The sequence below is a fragment of the Symphalangus syndactylus genome, chromosome 2, assembly GCF_028878055.3.
Source record: "Symphalangus syndactylus isolate Jambi chromosome 2, NHGRI_mSymSyn1-v2.1_pri, whole genome shotgun sequence".
Classification (NCBI taxonomy): Eukaryota; Metazoa; Chordata; class Mammalia; order Primates; family Hylobatidae; genus Symphalangus; species Symphalangus syndactylus.
In genome coordinates, this window is record NC_072424.2 from 61095893 (window position 1) to 61110439 (window position 14547).

General features: G+C 34.8%; 1 protein-coding gene across 7 annotated transcripts in view; it reads left to right on the forward strand.

Annotated features, from left to right (window-relative positions):
- The window catches only part of KHDRBS2 (KH RNA binding domain containing, signal transduction associated 2), a 656853-nt gene extending 646387 nt beyond the window's left edge, over window positions 1-10466 (forward strand). For 6 of the 7 annotated variants that reach the window (XM_055257497.2, XM_063618794.1, XM_063618798.1 and 3 more), the window contains one exon: window positions 6517-10466. The gene's annotated coding sequence lies outside the window, so the exon portion shown is untranslated. The remainder of the gene's footprint in view (window positions 1-6516) is intronic. The other variant, XM_055257536.2, reaches the window with a different exon arrangement.
- The last annotated feature ends 4081 nt before the right edge of the window (window positions 10467-14547 follow it).

The window sequence follows — 14547 nt, forward strand, 5'->3', positions numbered from 1 at the left end:
GCTGGGATTATAGGTGTGAGCCACAGCGCCTGTCCTAAAAATTATTCTTAGTACATTAAGTGAAGAGTTATGTATTTCAGTGTATTCAAGTAAATAATTTAAATATGTCAAATTATCAGGTATAAGACAAAGGTAATAGGGGATATAATGGCAAATAAAAAAGTGAGTGCCTTATCTTCCAGGTATTTAAGGTAAAAATAAAAAATAAAAAATTTCACTATACAAAACAAAGAAAACAGAAATTTTTCTGTTACAGAAATAGGGAATAGGAAGTGGGATTATTTTCTATTTTAGTTTGAGGTGTCCCTCATGGTATGTCATCAAAACTCTAGAGCTCCATAGACATGTTAATAGTATAATTAGAAAGGGAATCTCAGGCCGCATACAAACAAGCTACCTCATCTCCCCAAATCTCAGTTCCCACATCTCTAAAATTGTAGAATTGAGAGGACTAAATGTGACAAAACAAAGAATGTACTTAATCCGATTTCCAGCACTGCCCTAATTGAATGATAATAATTTATTTCATAACTAGAATTTAAATATCATGATGTTTCAATTTGTGAAAGCACGGCTTGGCCTCTGTCTCTATCTTCGCATAGAACTTTTAATATTCTTTCTATCAGCCCTTTAACCAATGTCTACTGAACATATTGTAAGTACAGACCGCTATGCCAGAGACTAGGGATACAAAGATGAAACAGATTAGTTGTGTTTTCAAAGAGCTTATGATTCACCAGAGAAATGAAGCTCATAACATGTTATGATACCAGTGAGAGAAATAGCTAAGAAAGATACACATGAAAAGCTACAGATTCTTACAGAGTAAGAGGCTAATTCTGACAAGGTTATATGCTAAGGGATGATGAAATGAAGAATTGGAGAGTACCTCGAGTGGAAATGTTTAAAAAGAGATGTTTTAACAGGAAGAAAGAATGGAGACCCAAAAGTACAGAGTATTTTCAGGGACCTGCAATTAGTTCAGTTGGTTTACGGTTTCAAGTTGCTTAAAGAAAGTCAAGATTAGAGTGTAGACTTCAGACAGATTTGTGAGGTCTGAAATACTGAGTGAACAGAAATATGCTTTATTTAATAGGCAATGGTGAGCCAGTGAAAGCTTTTGAATATGAGAGTGGCATGCTAACTCCTGTATTTTGGGAAGCCTAACCTAAAAGCACCCCATAGTGTGTGTTGCAGAGAGAAAATATTGGAAGCAACAGACCAGTACAGAAGTTATTGAAGTAATCCATAGGAAAATGGAGGTGCATCTCTGACAATGGAGGGAAGAGCTTAATGGTGATTGAAAACTGGGAAGGCAGAGCACTTCTTCGGAGGTTGTGTTCCCATAGCATGCACAAGAATATAACTTAGATTTTATGCTTTTGTGGGGGTGGTTTTGAGCATGCTAACAGATAACCAAGTAGAGGTTTCAGATCAATTGAAGGAGGAATAAAGAGGAGTTTGTCTAAGACAGTGGCAACAAAACTGAAAGACTTTGTAAGTCTGAAGTTCAAATCGCCAATTCATCTGTTTTCTGCCTTTGAATGCCATCTTACTTTACTGTTTGCTACTTGGCCACGTCCAAAATTTCTTACCTGATCTCTGGTATGTCTATTCAAGAAAGGTTTTCATCACATCGTTTCTCTTCTGTGACATTGAGGATGAATGGATCCAGTTCAGCTAGCAAAGAAAAAGAAGTGCTCTGCCTTTTACAGGGCTGTTGGTCATTCTCAGGATAAGAGAGTAAATCCTTTTGGGTCAGCAACTATCTATTGTATTGACTCCAACCTTCTTAAGCCAGACAGTTATGAGTAACAATGATGGGTACTTAGAGAACAGTGAAAATCCAGACTCACTAAGCATTTAATAGCCTTGTGTGGTATACAAGAGAGTAGGACATTAAGTGACCAGTGGAATGTTTTTGTATTTGAATTGGTCTTAGGTGTTGGGTTACACACTGTAAAATGAAAATTTATTCAAGTCATAGAATCTCTTATAGTCAGTGTCTTAAATAACTGAATAATTACTTTTCTACTATATGAATGACTGAAAGATTATTCTACGGCATTTTACTTTATGTATATTTAAACTTTTTATGGAAATACTTAGACCTACACTAAACTACAGAGGTATAGTGTAATGTATACCATGTACCCTTTACTCTGCTTCAATAATTATCAATATTATGACAAATGCTGCCAAGTTTTTTTATTATTTCTCATACTTTTTATCTAATATTTTAAAGCAAATATCAAACTTGTTATTTGAAAATTATTCAGTATGCATCTCTAACTGATAACTATTTTGACCTTTCTCATACCACAGATTCTTACTATCATCTATTATGTATTTCACCAATTGTGCCAAAAATGCCCATTTACAGTTAGTTTGTTCAAATCAAAATCCAAACAAGGTCCACACATCACCTTTGGTTACTATGTCTGTACATATTATGGTTTGATTATTTTGTTATTACATCTATAACAGTCCCCTCTTCTTTCTTCTGGAAATTTATTTATCAGAAAAACACTTTGTGTTTTATAACCAGGTTGTCACACCATTTTCTACTTCTAAAGCAATATCATAACTATCATAACTCATTCAACATTTAACTACTGTATAATGAACAATTACTATGTACAGGATAGTGTACTACTAGGTGCTGAGTGTGATTCAAAGATGTCTGTAAATCATGGTCCCTACCCCCAAGACTTTACCATCTGAGGAAAAGGAAAAATAAAAATGCACAAATAAAATGACAACAACATGACAGCAGAACTTAAGTAGTATAGGGACTATCATTTCAAAAGCAGAAGTATGGTTTGGAAGATGAGGGGTGGCCATTTTGGAAGAGTTAGCATGTGAGATGGATGAGTTACAGTGACCAGCAATTCAAGAGGAAGTTGGATTGGGAGAAGGGTAAAAAGAGAAAGCTCGATCTGTGATAGAAAAATGTTCATTCTATAGATTTTAAGAGGGAAAAAGAAATATTAGAGGTGTGGAAAGTAAGAAATATATTCAAGAAATTATAAGTAAAATAATTCAGCAGAAGCAGAATATTTATGAAAGAGATACGCCTAAAAGATAAGTAGGGGACAGCTTTGGGACGATATTGAATGGCAAGCTAAAAAGCTTGAACATTGTCCTTTAGAGCAGGCAGCCACTAAGCTATATTCATTTTTCCATATATGGGAGACGTAGGACATTATGTAAACATAGATATTTAATTAGTAAGCAAAATGCATCAGCTCATTTCATAAGGGAACTTAAAAAACTGTTTATGTATTCCAATAGGCAATTATTTTCAAATATTTACAGCAAATTCGCAAGATAATTTAATGTTTTATTTTGCCCAACAGCTAGATGCTCCACTTAGAGGAATGCAAACAAATTGGAGCTGATTTAACCAGCACCTACTGTATAGCAGCTGAGAGACCTTCATAAAGCAAGGATTAGTTGTTCGTAGCACATTAAGAAAACAACAACAACTCAACACATTTAACATAGGAGAGACAGAAGATAACTCTATTAAAGATAGATACATTAGCTCTGCAAACCTCAAACTCTAAACTTTTCATCTATTATAAAAATACGGTGAAGTTTATAATATAATGTTTTTCTGCTTATCAGCTATAATTATATATGTTGAACTATAAATTCTCTCTTTACCAGAATAATGCTAATTGATTTTTACTATTAAAAGACCCTCAAATGACAGCTGAATTATCAAAGTCATCAAAGAAAGTATATGTTGAACTTAATGTAGCTTTATTGGTTAGTGTTTTCTTCTTGGATGTTTATTCAACAAACAGTGACCTAGATATTCTATGTCACATAGGTTTTTAAATATTTTTGAGTGTCCATGCGTATACCAGCCTTTGTGCTAGGCCTTTTGAAGAAATAAAATTGTGCATGAGATGTGGTCCTAGTATTTCAAAGGCTTGTATCCTAGTACAGATGATTGACACATGAATATAGAAGTAAAATTATAGGCAGGTTTGAAATAGAGGTGTAAGATTGAATTAGGTTAGGATTTTTCAACAGCAACACTACTGACATTTTGAATCAGATACTTCTTAGTGGTGGAGAGCCATCATATATATTGTGGAATATTTAGCAGCATCTCTGACCTCTATCCATTAGATGCCAATAGCATCTGCCCAGTTGTGACAACCAAAAACGTCTCCAGACATTGCCAAATGTCCCCTGGGAGCTGAGTGCAAAATCACATGCAGTATTGAGCCACCAGGTTAGATGGCAAGTCCTACATACATTTTGTTAATGAAAACAAGTTCCATTTGAGGAATCAAGGAAAGTCCATAAAGGTATGAGGACTAATATGAATAGTTTGAGAAGAGGAGAGCATTTCAAGAACAGAGAAGGTGGCCAAACTCCAGATGGGGAGACAAATTAAGAAGTTTAAATTATGTTCAGGAGTCACAGAATTCAATATTTTAGAGGTGATTAGTAAATAAAACCTGGTACAGTAAATAGAAATCAAATTCTGGAGGTTCTTGAAAGTAAAGAGGATGTTTCTCATTTTGCAGAGATGTCATCTGAACATGTAAATGAAATGAATAAAGCATCGTTTTCAAAATGTTATAATGGCCGTTGTGGGAAGAATGATTTGACCATACAAAAAAGTTCATTTTAGGTGGTGTGGGATTCCATTAGAAACATAATTTGAAAGAAACTGGGGAATATTGTGGACTATGTATTTCCCAGCATAGGATATGAAAGGAAGACAAGTGAAAAAGTTAACTCTATAATTTGCTTCTGTGTTTGATCTTGGAAATTGTTGTTGAGATTGATTTCTTGTAATACAGTTGATACCTGATGCTAGACCTGTTTGAGAGATGTACTCAGATTCTCTGGGACTCCATAAAGTGAAAAGTTGTAACTGATGAATTAGAATAGTAAAGGAAAAGATGATATCATTCTCAGTAATAAATCTCCAGTGACCTAGAAACTATGAATATAGGCTTTTTAATAATGATTTTTATTCGACAAGTTTTGAAAGTTTGTTTGTGTGGTGGGAACCTCAACATGGATAGTAGGTATGTAAAGAACACCTTTTTTTGTTCCAGGCCTTGAGATTTAAGTTGAATTATCTTGTTGAAGAAAAACAATTATTAAAAAGCCTAGATTTATTCATTCATTTCAGTTTATCTTCATTTCCCCCTTTGCAACATGAAACATTAGGGCAGGACAAAATTCAATTTCAGGTGATATGCAACCATAATACTAGAACCCCTGAGAAGCCCCTAAATGTGCACTTAAGTGAATTTACACTCAGTCAGTAACTATACTGCTCATTCCCACTGAAAAGATGTATTATCCCTTTGAACACTAAATCCTCTCATGTGCAGACATTATGGTTTTAAAATTAGGGAGAAAAAGAAGCAACTGACAGAAACAGACCAGTCATCCCTTTTATCTTCACGTCTTCTCCCATTCTTGCCCAAGTCATTCTGACCTGGATATGAGAAAAGGGCATTTTCTGAAATCATAGAGACCTTCTATTCTTTGTTTACCAATGGGCTGGTATACTTATTTTAGAAATTCTTAAACTGCAATTTTAAAATGATGACTATATTTAGTAGTCATCAAAAACTTAAAATGTACTTTTTGAAAAATGCTGATGCAATGAAGTAATGAGTTTAATTGGATAGTAAGAAGTGAAAACCTAGGAAAATTGATGGAGAAAATTTCATCTCAAGCACAGGAATTTTGATTTTGTTAAAAAAAGAAAACTAGTTTCATAAGCAAGAAATTACCCATGGTGGAAAATTACAAGAAAGCTTCTGTTTTTGGCAGTTAGCTACAAAATAGATAATAATTGGAAGGAACTTAAATAAAGTGAGAGAAGTTAAGAGGCTGCTGCAATAAGCCAGATGTTGTTCATTTATCAAAAGCAATTTTTAAGTATCCACAGTATTAATGACACTTTATTAGATACAAATTAATGCTTACTTGAACTAGGGCAGTGACTACAGAAATGGAAATTATCCTATTGAATATTAATACACTGATTAAATCAGCTCTGAGCCCATTTTTTTCGTGAGACCTTTATGCCTACATTTACAGATTTTACATATTTGAAACTGCTCTGCAGTTTATAGACACTTTCCTAAAATAAATTGAATCAAAAATCATGGGGAGAAATTAGCTAATAGTTACAGATCAACTGTTTGTCAGTCTCTACCAAGATGGCGATTTTTGGAGTTAAACAACACCAGTGTCTCTTAGGACAGGGAAAGACAGTGGAGCGCAATGCAACACCACAGGTTTTGTCAAAGGCTCTACTTTTGTCAGTCACCAGAGAATTGAAATCCATCCCAGTCCGGTAAGAATGCTTTTAGTCAGTTATGTGCATGTTCATTAAAAGAAATGAATGAAACCAAATGGCTACCATTATTGATTATTTCTGCCCTTGTGGCTTTAGACTGGAAGTGGTTTCCAAGGGTCCCAAAAGCCATTTCCAACTTTTTTTTTTTTTTTTAATTTGATCTGCAGCATTGTGGACACAAGTCATTCTAGCCACATCTGATCTGTCTGAAAAAGCCACTGGGAGTGATCGTCGATGAACAAAGGAACTGCATGTGAAAGCCTTTTTAAATCCTTCTATATAATTTTAAGTTTATATTGAACTAAATAAAAAACAAAAACAATTTTAGTCCCAACTCTGACTTAGACTTAAAGCATAGCTCAGTGTGAAATCTAAAAATGTGGTTAATAAATGACATCTCTGTCATTGTCCCAGTTTATCAACATAATGTTCACCACTCAGAATTTTTAAAGTAATATTAATTACAGGATTAATTACAATGGCATGCTATTTTGGCACTTTATAAAACTTAAATGATATAAATGAGTATTATGTAAGTCCTTTTTGAGAGGACTTCTGGAAGATTTAAACATAATCAGTGAACATATGGATCTATTTTCAACACTTGAGTAATGTAAAGGTATCTCAATCTATATATTAATATATACTCTTTTAATAACGAATTGCCCTTGGGCTCCAGTGTTTGTTTACTCATTCTTATATTTGGCAAACATGTGTGGATACATCTATTATGTGTTAAGTGCAGTACAAGGGACTGGGCACATGAGGATGTGCAAGACAGAGTTCCCCATTTTTAAGGAGTTGGTGTTCTCATAAAGGAGAAAAAATTAAAATGGCACATGCAGAAAAATAGAAAAAGTGCTACTGTAGATAGGAGCACTTAGGAGAATACCTAAGCCAGATTGCAGATTTTGTATTTTAATGTTGTTTTTTCTTTTTCCAGTAAATTTAAAATTCTGACAACAATCTTAGAAATTACCTATAAAAATGGCAGTGTGAACATGTGGCATCTGTAAATTGTTCAATATCCTCACAGTGTGTAAAGGGCCTGTAGGGATCTATAGCAACAATTATTTTTAAAATAAGTTCATCAAATACTTCCCATATTTTGACATTCTTATGAGATCTTTTGAAGCCCTCCACATTTCATATTTGGAGAGTATCTTTCTGAGTCAAAATTATTGTATTCCCCCCCCCGTTTCTGTGTTTTTCTCTAAACAAGTAAGTTTGGAAATGGTTCTTTTCTTTGGCTGGTAAATGCAATTTATCTGCTTTTGGAAGAAAAATAAGAAACACTAAAATACCTGTGGTGAATTTTCGCTTCTGTAAATGGGTCACACTTTGTCGAATTCTGAATATATTAAGCCTTTGTGGAGTTCTGTTATTCTCAAATACTAGGTTGCTGCACTGGATATCAAAGGGTAATTTATTTTGTTATAAGTAGACTTTTACTCAGTTCTTTTTTTAACCTCAAAACATGAATACTTCAAAAAAGGTAACTGAGAGATAAATTAGAATTTTTAAGCAAAGAGAATATTAATTTTCATTTATATTTGTGTAATTGCACACTGCTCTTCATGTATGGGAAAACTATTATTGTGACCTGAGATCTGTAGGATATCTGCTTTGTTAATTTTCCTGTGGCAGCGATGAATTTGAGGTGAACCACCCCTGAGAAAATGTTCAGTGACCCTGCCAGAAGAAGTAGCTTCAACCAACAGAGCGATGAAAATTAACCATCTTCATAGGGATTGACCTAAAGCATAGGCAACAACAGAATTACATATAAACAAAAGTAGAAAATATATGTAATCATGAATATGCCATTCACAATCAATTGCCTAAAAGTTTTAAATTTCATATGACGTTTTACTTTTTGATTTCTAAATTATTTTTCACAGTTGTTTATGCTGTAATCTTATTTGTTAGGATGAACTAATGTATTCTACTAAATTTCTCAACCAAGATAATAAAATATGATCTGGCACATTCTAAGTCCTGAAGTATTTTTATTCTAGTAAAACGCCTAGTACAACGCATGAAGTATAAACGCTCCTTAAGTGTTTTCTTCCTCCTTTACTGCACTGGTATTTATCATGATAAATTATTTGAGTTTGCTAAATTCTCATACTAGGACTTTAAAGTATCACATATCACTTTCTTCTAAAGATCATTTGGTATCCAAATAACATTTAGGTATATCAAAATTTATTTTGACCACAAGTTTCTATTGGCCAAACTCATAATACTTGGTGCCAATCCTTTCACATAGTCCTATCTTCTTTCAAGAAATTTTCATAATGATGAGAAAACAGTAGCAGAAGCAATGTTAAACGAAAGGATAAAGGACACTAGTACTTTCATCTAGGAACCAACTTTTACCTTCTTCTCTGTTTATGTTTATTCTCATGTCTCTTTCAAAATCTATATTTACATCTCAAGAGAGTTTCACAGATAGTCTTTGAACCAGTTATCAGTTGGATGCTCTTGCGGATTGATTTATAGTTTTCCTCTCTCCTCTAGTGTTGATGAAATGACCATTCCTAAGGAAAAGCCACTGGAGACAAACTCAGAATCCAGATTCACATTCAGATGATTTGTGTTTTCCCCATAACCACCCTCCTAGATTCAGGTTCCCATTGCCCTACACTCAGGTTGTTTAACAAAATAACTAACTTATGTCTCCACCTCCAATCCCCTTTCCATCTGATTGATCTACAGACAGAAAGCTTTAGGAGAATTTCTGCCTTATTCTTGCTCCCAGCTTAAAAATTCAAATGACCTCCTGTTTCTATCAAGTTGGAATTCTCTGGTTGACATTCAAGACACAATACTAACTCATCTCTGAATACCACTGCTATAATTACTTGTCACAGTTCAACAGATAGCCCTTTACACAAACACTCACAAAGACGTATTTGATATTTAGACTTAGTTCAGCCACTACTTCTTTGAAAATATTTTCTAACCCTTCCCCCTTGCTCCTGAAGTGGGTTAGGTATTCCCCTCCCAAATTACCTCCAGCAAACTTACCAGAAAATGTAACACACTGTATTGTCTTTTTTTTTTTTTTTTTTGGCTTATTCATCTGTGTCCCCTATAAAGATATAAGTTTCCTTAGGGCAGAAGGAAACTATTTGTCTTTATAGCTCCAGTATCTAACATTATGTTAGCATGTAAGCGGTGCTCATAAACTGTTTGTTTAAAATGATGGCATGTCCTGAATAAGTATCGTGTTGCTGATCCTGATGCCAAAAACTTAGTGATGTGTCTCTTCTAAGTAAATGGCTGCCTTTCCCTTTTATCTTTCTTTATGTTTCTTCCTACTTCCAAAATTTGTATCAAATTTAACTTCCTTGGAAAAAATCAGATATTCTTCAAAGAAAGACAGAAGTGTTACTTGAGAACCCAAGCTGAGACAAAGCAATTTGTTTCCAAAGCAATCCTGCCTCTCACTGAAGAGTCTAAAAAACCACAGAATACGAAGAGACAAATGGACAGCATATGCAGAATCCTGATATAAGAGTTCACTATTCAACTCAGCACTAAAAATATACACCAAACTCCAAAATGTCATCTTTGGGACAGTTTATGTCCCCCATGTTTAGAGCCCAAGCTCCCCTCCCTTGGCAATGTGATGAAATCTGTCCCCTGCTCAATACTCTTGCCACTGTTTCCAGGCCACTCTCTTCTCTGGCTCAATGTCTGAGGACTCCTAGGAAACCTCACTTTTTTGGTAGCTATTCTACACCTCCTTGTTTCAGGCACCATTTGGGAATTTCTGTTCTGTAAGCATACAACTCACTGCTGCCAAAACAATGCTTGATTGCATGTGAGACATTTCCTAGGAAGCCTTTCTGAATCCATGTATGTCTGGTTTGGTTACAGATACTTTCCTCCAAATACAATCCTGTTCACCATGGAAGACATTAAAACCTTCAGTGATTGCTGCTGGGGGCCTTCACCAAAATGCAGCCATTCACCTTTGCTTTTGCTCTACCTACAAAAAATGTTCATTGGCTCACTCCCGAAGTCAACTTTGATCCAACGATAGTCTTCAGTTACCAAACCTTATCACACATCTGTAAAACTGGATAATAAACAAGTGTTTAAAATATGTACTTTTTTGTATTTCTTTCTATTAGTCTCATTTTTCATTAGCTCAATATAAAGCTTAACTAACTCAAGAGGCAAGAATAAGATAGTAAAAATAATTGAACTTTTCACTCACCATGTCATTTTATGGACTATTATATCAGCACATAGTTTTGCTATCCCTTTGAATTGATAGAAATTAATTTAAAGATTTCCTACTGGACACTTTAAAATGTGTATTGACCCACAAACCTGTAAGTAGTTGAAAGTACTATTTGAGAGAAATCATTAACTCAGGTGTAGGAATATAGAACAACCACAATATTATATTTGACAAAGCAAGATCTGTAAAAATGTATTTTCATTGACAGTAAGTAAAAATAATGTGGACTCTTACAAAGAAATTTGAAATTTATCAGAGAAAGCTTTGCAGAGAAGTAAATTTTCACTATTCACTTCATCTTTATTTTCAAACATATTCATCTCTATTCACAGATTAGGTGTTCTACACTTTAAAATTCAGCTTTATAACATTATAGTTTTTCAATAGTATTATTATTGATCAGTTAGGTTCAGAATGTATAAACCTCTTCAAAACAAATACAGACCTAATGCTGCAGAGCCCATTTGCCCAAAAAGCTTAATGAATTCCCTGCAGTCACTTCTAGGACTTTATCTTTCTTTAAAAACTTGTGTTTTCTCAAACCGGGGCCATTTCTGCACAAGGTATGTCTCTTTCTATTAAGTGAATGCTGAATTGTGTATCTTTTTTGACTAGCGAGAATGAAGTCTTATTTTTCTTCTCTTTACCACAAAATAAAAAAAATTGAATGCTAATACTTAGTCTTCAGTTATATATGGGCATATGGTAGTGTAAGAATATATGCCAAATTATAGATGCAAAGCTGCCTGAAAATGTTATATTGCTTAAATGATGTTTGGGACATGATTCTTTCTCTGTTGAGAAACAGAGGGGGTCACCTTATTATACTTAAAGGTGCAGTTTTGCTTGGTTCTATGGTGGGAGAAGTGAGCCTTTGTTATCTGGGCATTCAAGTGAGAAAAGTTTAGATTAGAGCAAGTAAGCGAAAAATCACACATGCCCTAGTGAAGAACAGCAAATGAGTATCAGCAAATGAATTTCTCTGTAATTGTGGCTATCAGCAGGACAATATGGACAATGCTATCTCTACAATTTCAAGGACATTTAAATTATCGGGTTGATTAGAATATATTAAGAATTAGTAGCTAAAATATTTTTCTCACCTTCATTGTTTTTACAGATCAGACTTGACTGATTGTACTAATTAGACAAAATAAGAGAAACTCTTACAGCAAAACTGAAAAACTTACGCATCTATTACATATGTCCTTGAGATCATAAAAAGTTATATTTGCCTGTTTTCATAAGGCCATGGTATAGTTTTACAAAATAACCTGCAATAATAGAAAATAATCCAAATCCTGTGTGGTTTAGACTAGTAGCCAATTGATAACCACATACAGCACAACACATACAGTATGGAAGTATGCATACAATAAGTGCTACAAAAATTCAGAAGTGAGAGCTATCCCTAAGGAATGGAGAACTCTAAAAAGACACACAGCAGAGATGGAACTTAGTACAAATGGAGACAGAGCCTTTTTGACAGGCACTGTTTGGTCAGTGGAGAGGGGATGGATCCATAGAGTTTGAGAGTAAGCAAAGTAATGAGTAAAGTAATTGGTTTGGAACACAGGATTCATTTACAGAAGTAAGAGAAGATGAGGTTGAAGAGGTACGTAGGAGACAATTGCAGGGTCCCCTGCAGCTGCGGAGTTTGGACAACAGGGAGACATTTATTCAACATATACATATGTGCCTGCTACTTGAGAGATGTTGCAGTGGCTACTACCTAGACATCTCTGAAAAAGATATTTGAGTTTGAAGAGAGTGTGAGGAAGATGAACTTCACTGGGAAATACAGAATAGATTACAGTGAAGATAAGCCAGTTTAAGTAGTATTGAAACAGCCCAGGTAAAAAAAAAAAAAGGTTACACATGTACCAGTGGACATGAACTGAAGCCAAAGCACGTAAGAGGTTTATGGGAAGAAATTAGACTGAATGGCTGATAATGTGGGAAGAGAAACAAAGTTCAGCAGGTAAGCTTGGGAAAGGATTATGCTTCAGGATCTAAAGAATATGCAGTGCAGTTCAGATACTAACAAACCAAGTTAGGTCAAATTACACAGGTTAAGGGCACAGACCCCACAAGACTGCCCTCACTTGAGACTCCAGTCACAAGGTCTAGAGTTCCCAGGCCACCCATACTTGGGACCAACCGGCTATGTTTTTTGAGGTTCTCACTAACCCCTCAGGTTTGAAAATTCACTAGAACAACTTACAGAGTTCAAGAAATTATATTAATACTTCAGAAAATTCAGAATTACAGTTTTGTTAGAAGGGATGAAAATCAGGACCAACCAAATAAAGAAATGTATAGGGCAAGATCTGAGAGGCTTCCAAACATGAATCACCCATGTCCCCAGAATGCATCACCCACTTGGCACATCAATGTGTATCACCAACCAGAAAACTGAACTGAGCTTCATTGTATTGAGTTTTTATTGGGGCTTCATTATATAGGCATGACTGATTGATTCATTGGCCATAAAGTTGAACTCAAAATTCAGCCTCCTTCTTCTTCTAAGCCAGAAGTCAGGCCAAGATCACATGGCTCAAAGCCCCAACCCTGTAATCACATGATAGGACTTTCTGGCATGGCCAGCCCCAATCTTTACTCATCTAATCAGCATAAACTATCTAGAGGTTCTCCATGAGTCATTGCATTAGCATAAACTCAGGTGTTTATGCTAATAAACCATAAATAACAAACACTCCTGTCACGTGGGAAATCCAAGGGTTTGGAGGCTTCCACCCAAGGACCTGAGAAAAAAATCAGCCAAATTCTTTATTATGCAACAGAATGAATTTGAGGTAACTATTAGCTCTTTCAGGTGGAAACTCCAGCAGGCAGATGAAACTCCAAAAACAAACTGAAGAGAGAGAGAAATGAAGACTAGAGATGTGGCTTCAGACACAAAGTAAAAGGTCACATGATATATAATTCATTTTTCATAGCTACTTGGCAAGGGCTGCAGTTAAGGGCAGAGTCCTTGACAAGACAGTATGCATAGGAAAAGCCACCCGAACATGGACAGCATGTTTTTCTAAATAAATCAACTTTTAGCCTGATACAAACTTCATCTTGAATAGAAATAACTCTTTTTGCATCTCCTTTCTTAACCAAATGTCTAGAATATATATCTTTTATGAGCAGCTAAAGCAATCTCTAAAAAAAGAGTGATTTTAAAAAATATGTAAGTCCAAAGTTAACATAGCAGTGACTTAAATACTTCATTCTTTTTAGACAAATGCAAAAGTAATGAGGTCAAAATTATTAATGCTCCTGTATTTTCTGCATTGCATACCAGTGGAAACTTAGCTGTAATTACCCTATTTGACATGTTCTCATTTTAATTCAATGTCACAGAATACTGCAGTTTTCAGCTAAAAAACAATAGAAGACCAACCAGCCTACCCTCTGTACGTGCAACAATACTCACATGTATCTACCTCTGAAGAGGATTTTATCCAAATTAAAAATATGGTTTTTTATCTTTTTCTGCAACAGTGGCACAATTAAAAGCTATATAAATATATATTTCTATTTAGGCTATTTATTGTTCAACCTTTGAATGATCAGAGGTGGATTCCAGAAGGAATATGACTTCCTTTAAAGTATATCTATAAGTAGAAGAGGAATATATTGTATGACAAATTATAATACAATATATTGGAATTTTGCTTCTTTATACTTAATTAATAATGGACATGTGGCAAATATAGATGAACATTTCTGTTATTTCAAATTAATAAATGCAATATTATATCCATTTGCTCACATAATCAAAATGTATATGCATGTAAATTATTCACAATTCCATGGTTAGGAGTTATTAGAAAGTTGTTTAAGAAATAAACCATTTCTGGCCGGGCGCGGTGGCTCACGCTTGTAATCCCAGCACTTTGGGGGGCCGAGGCTGGCGGATCATGAGGTC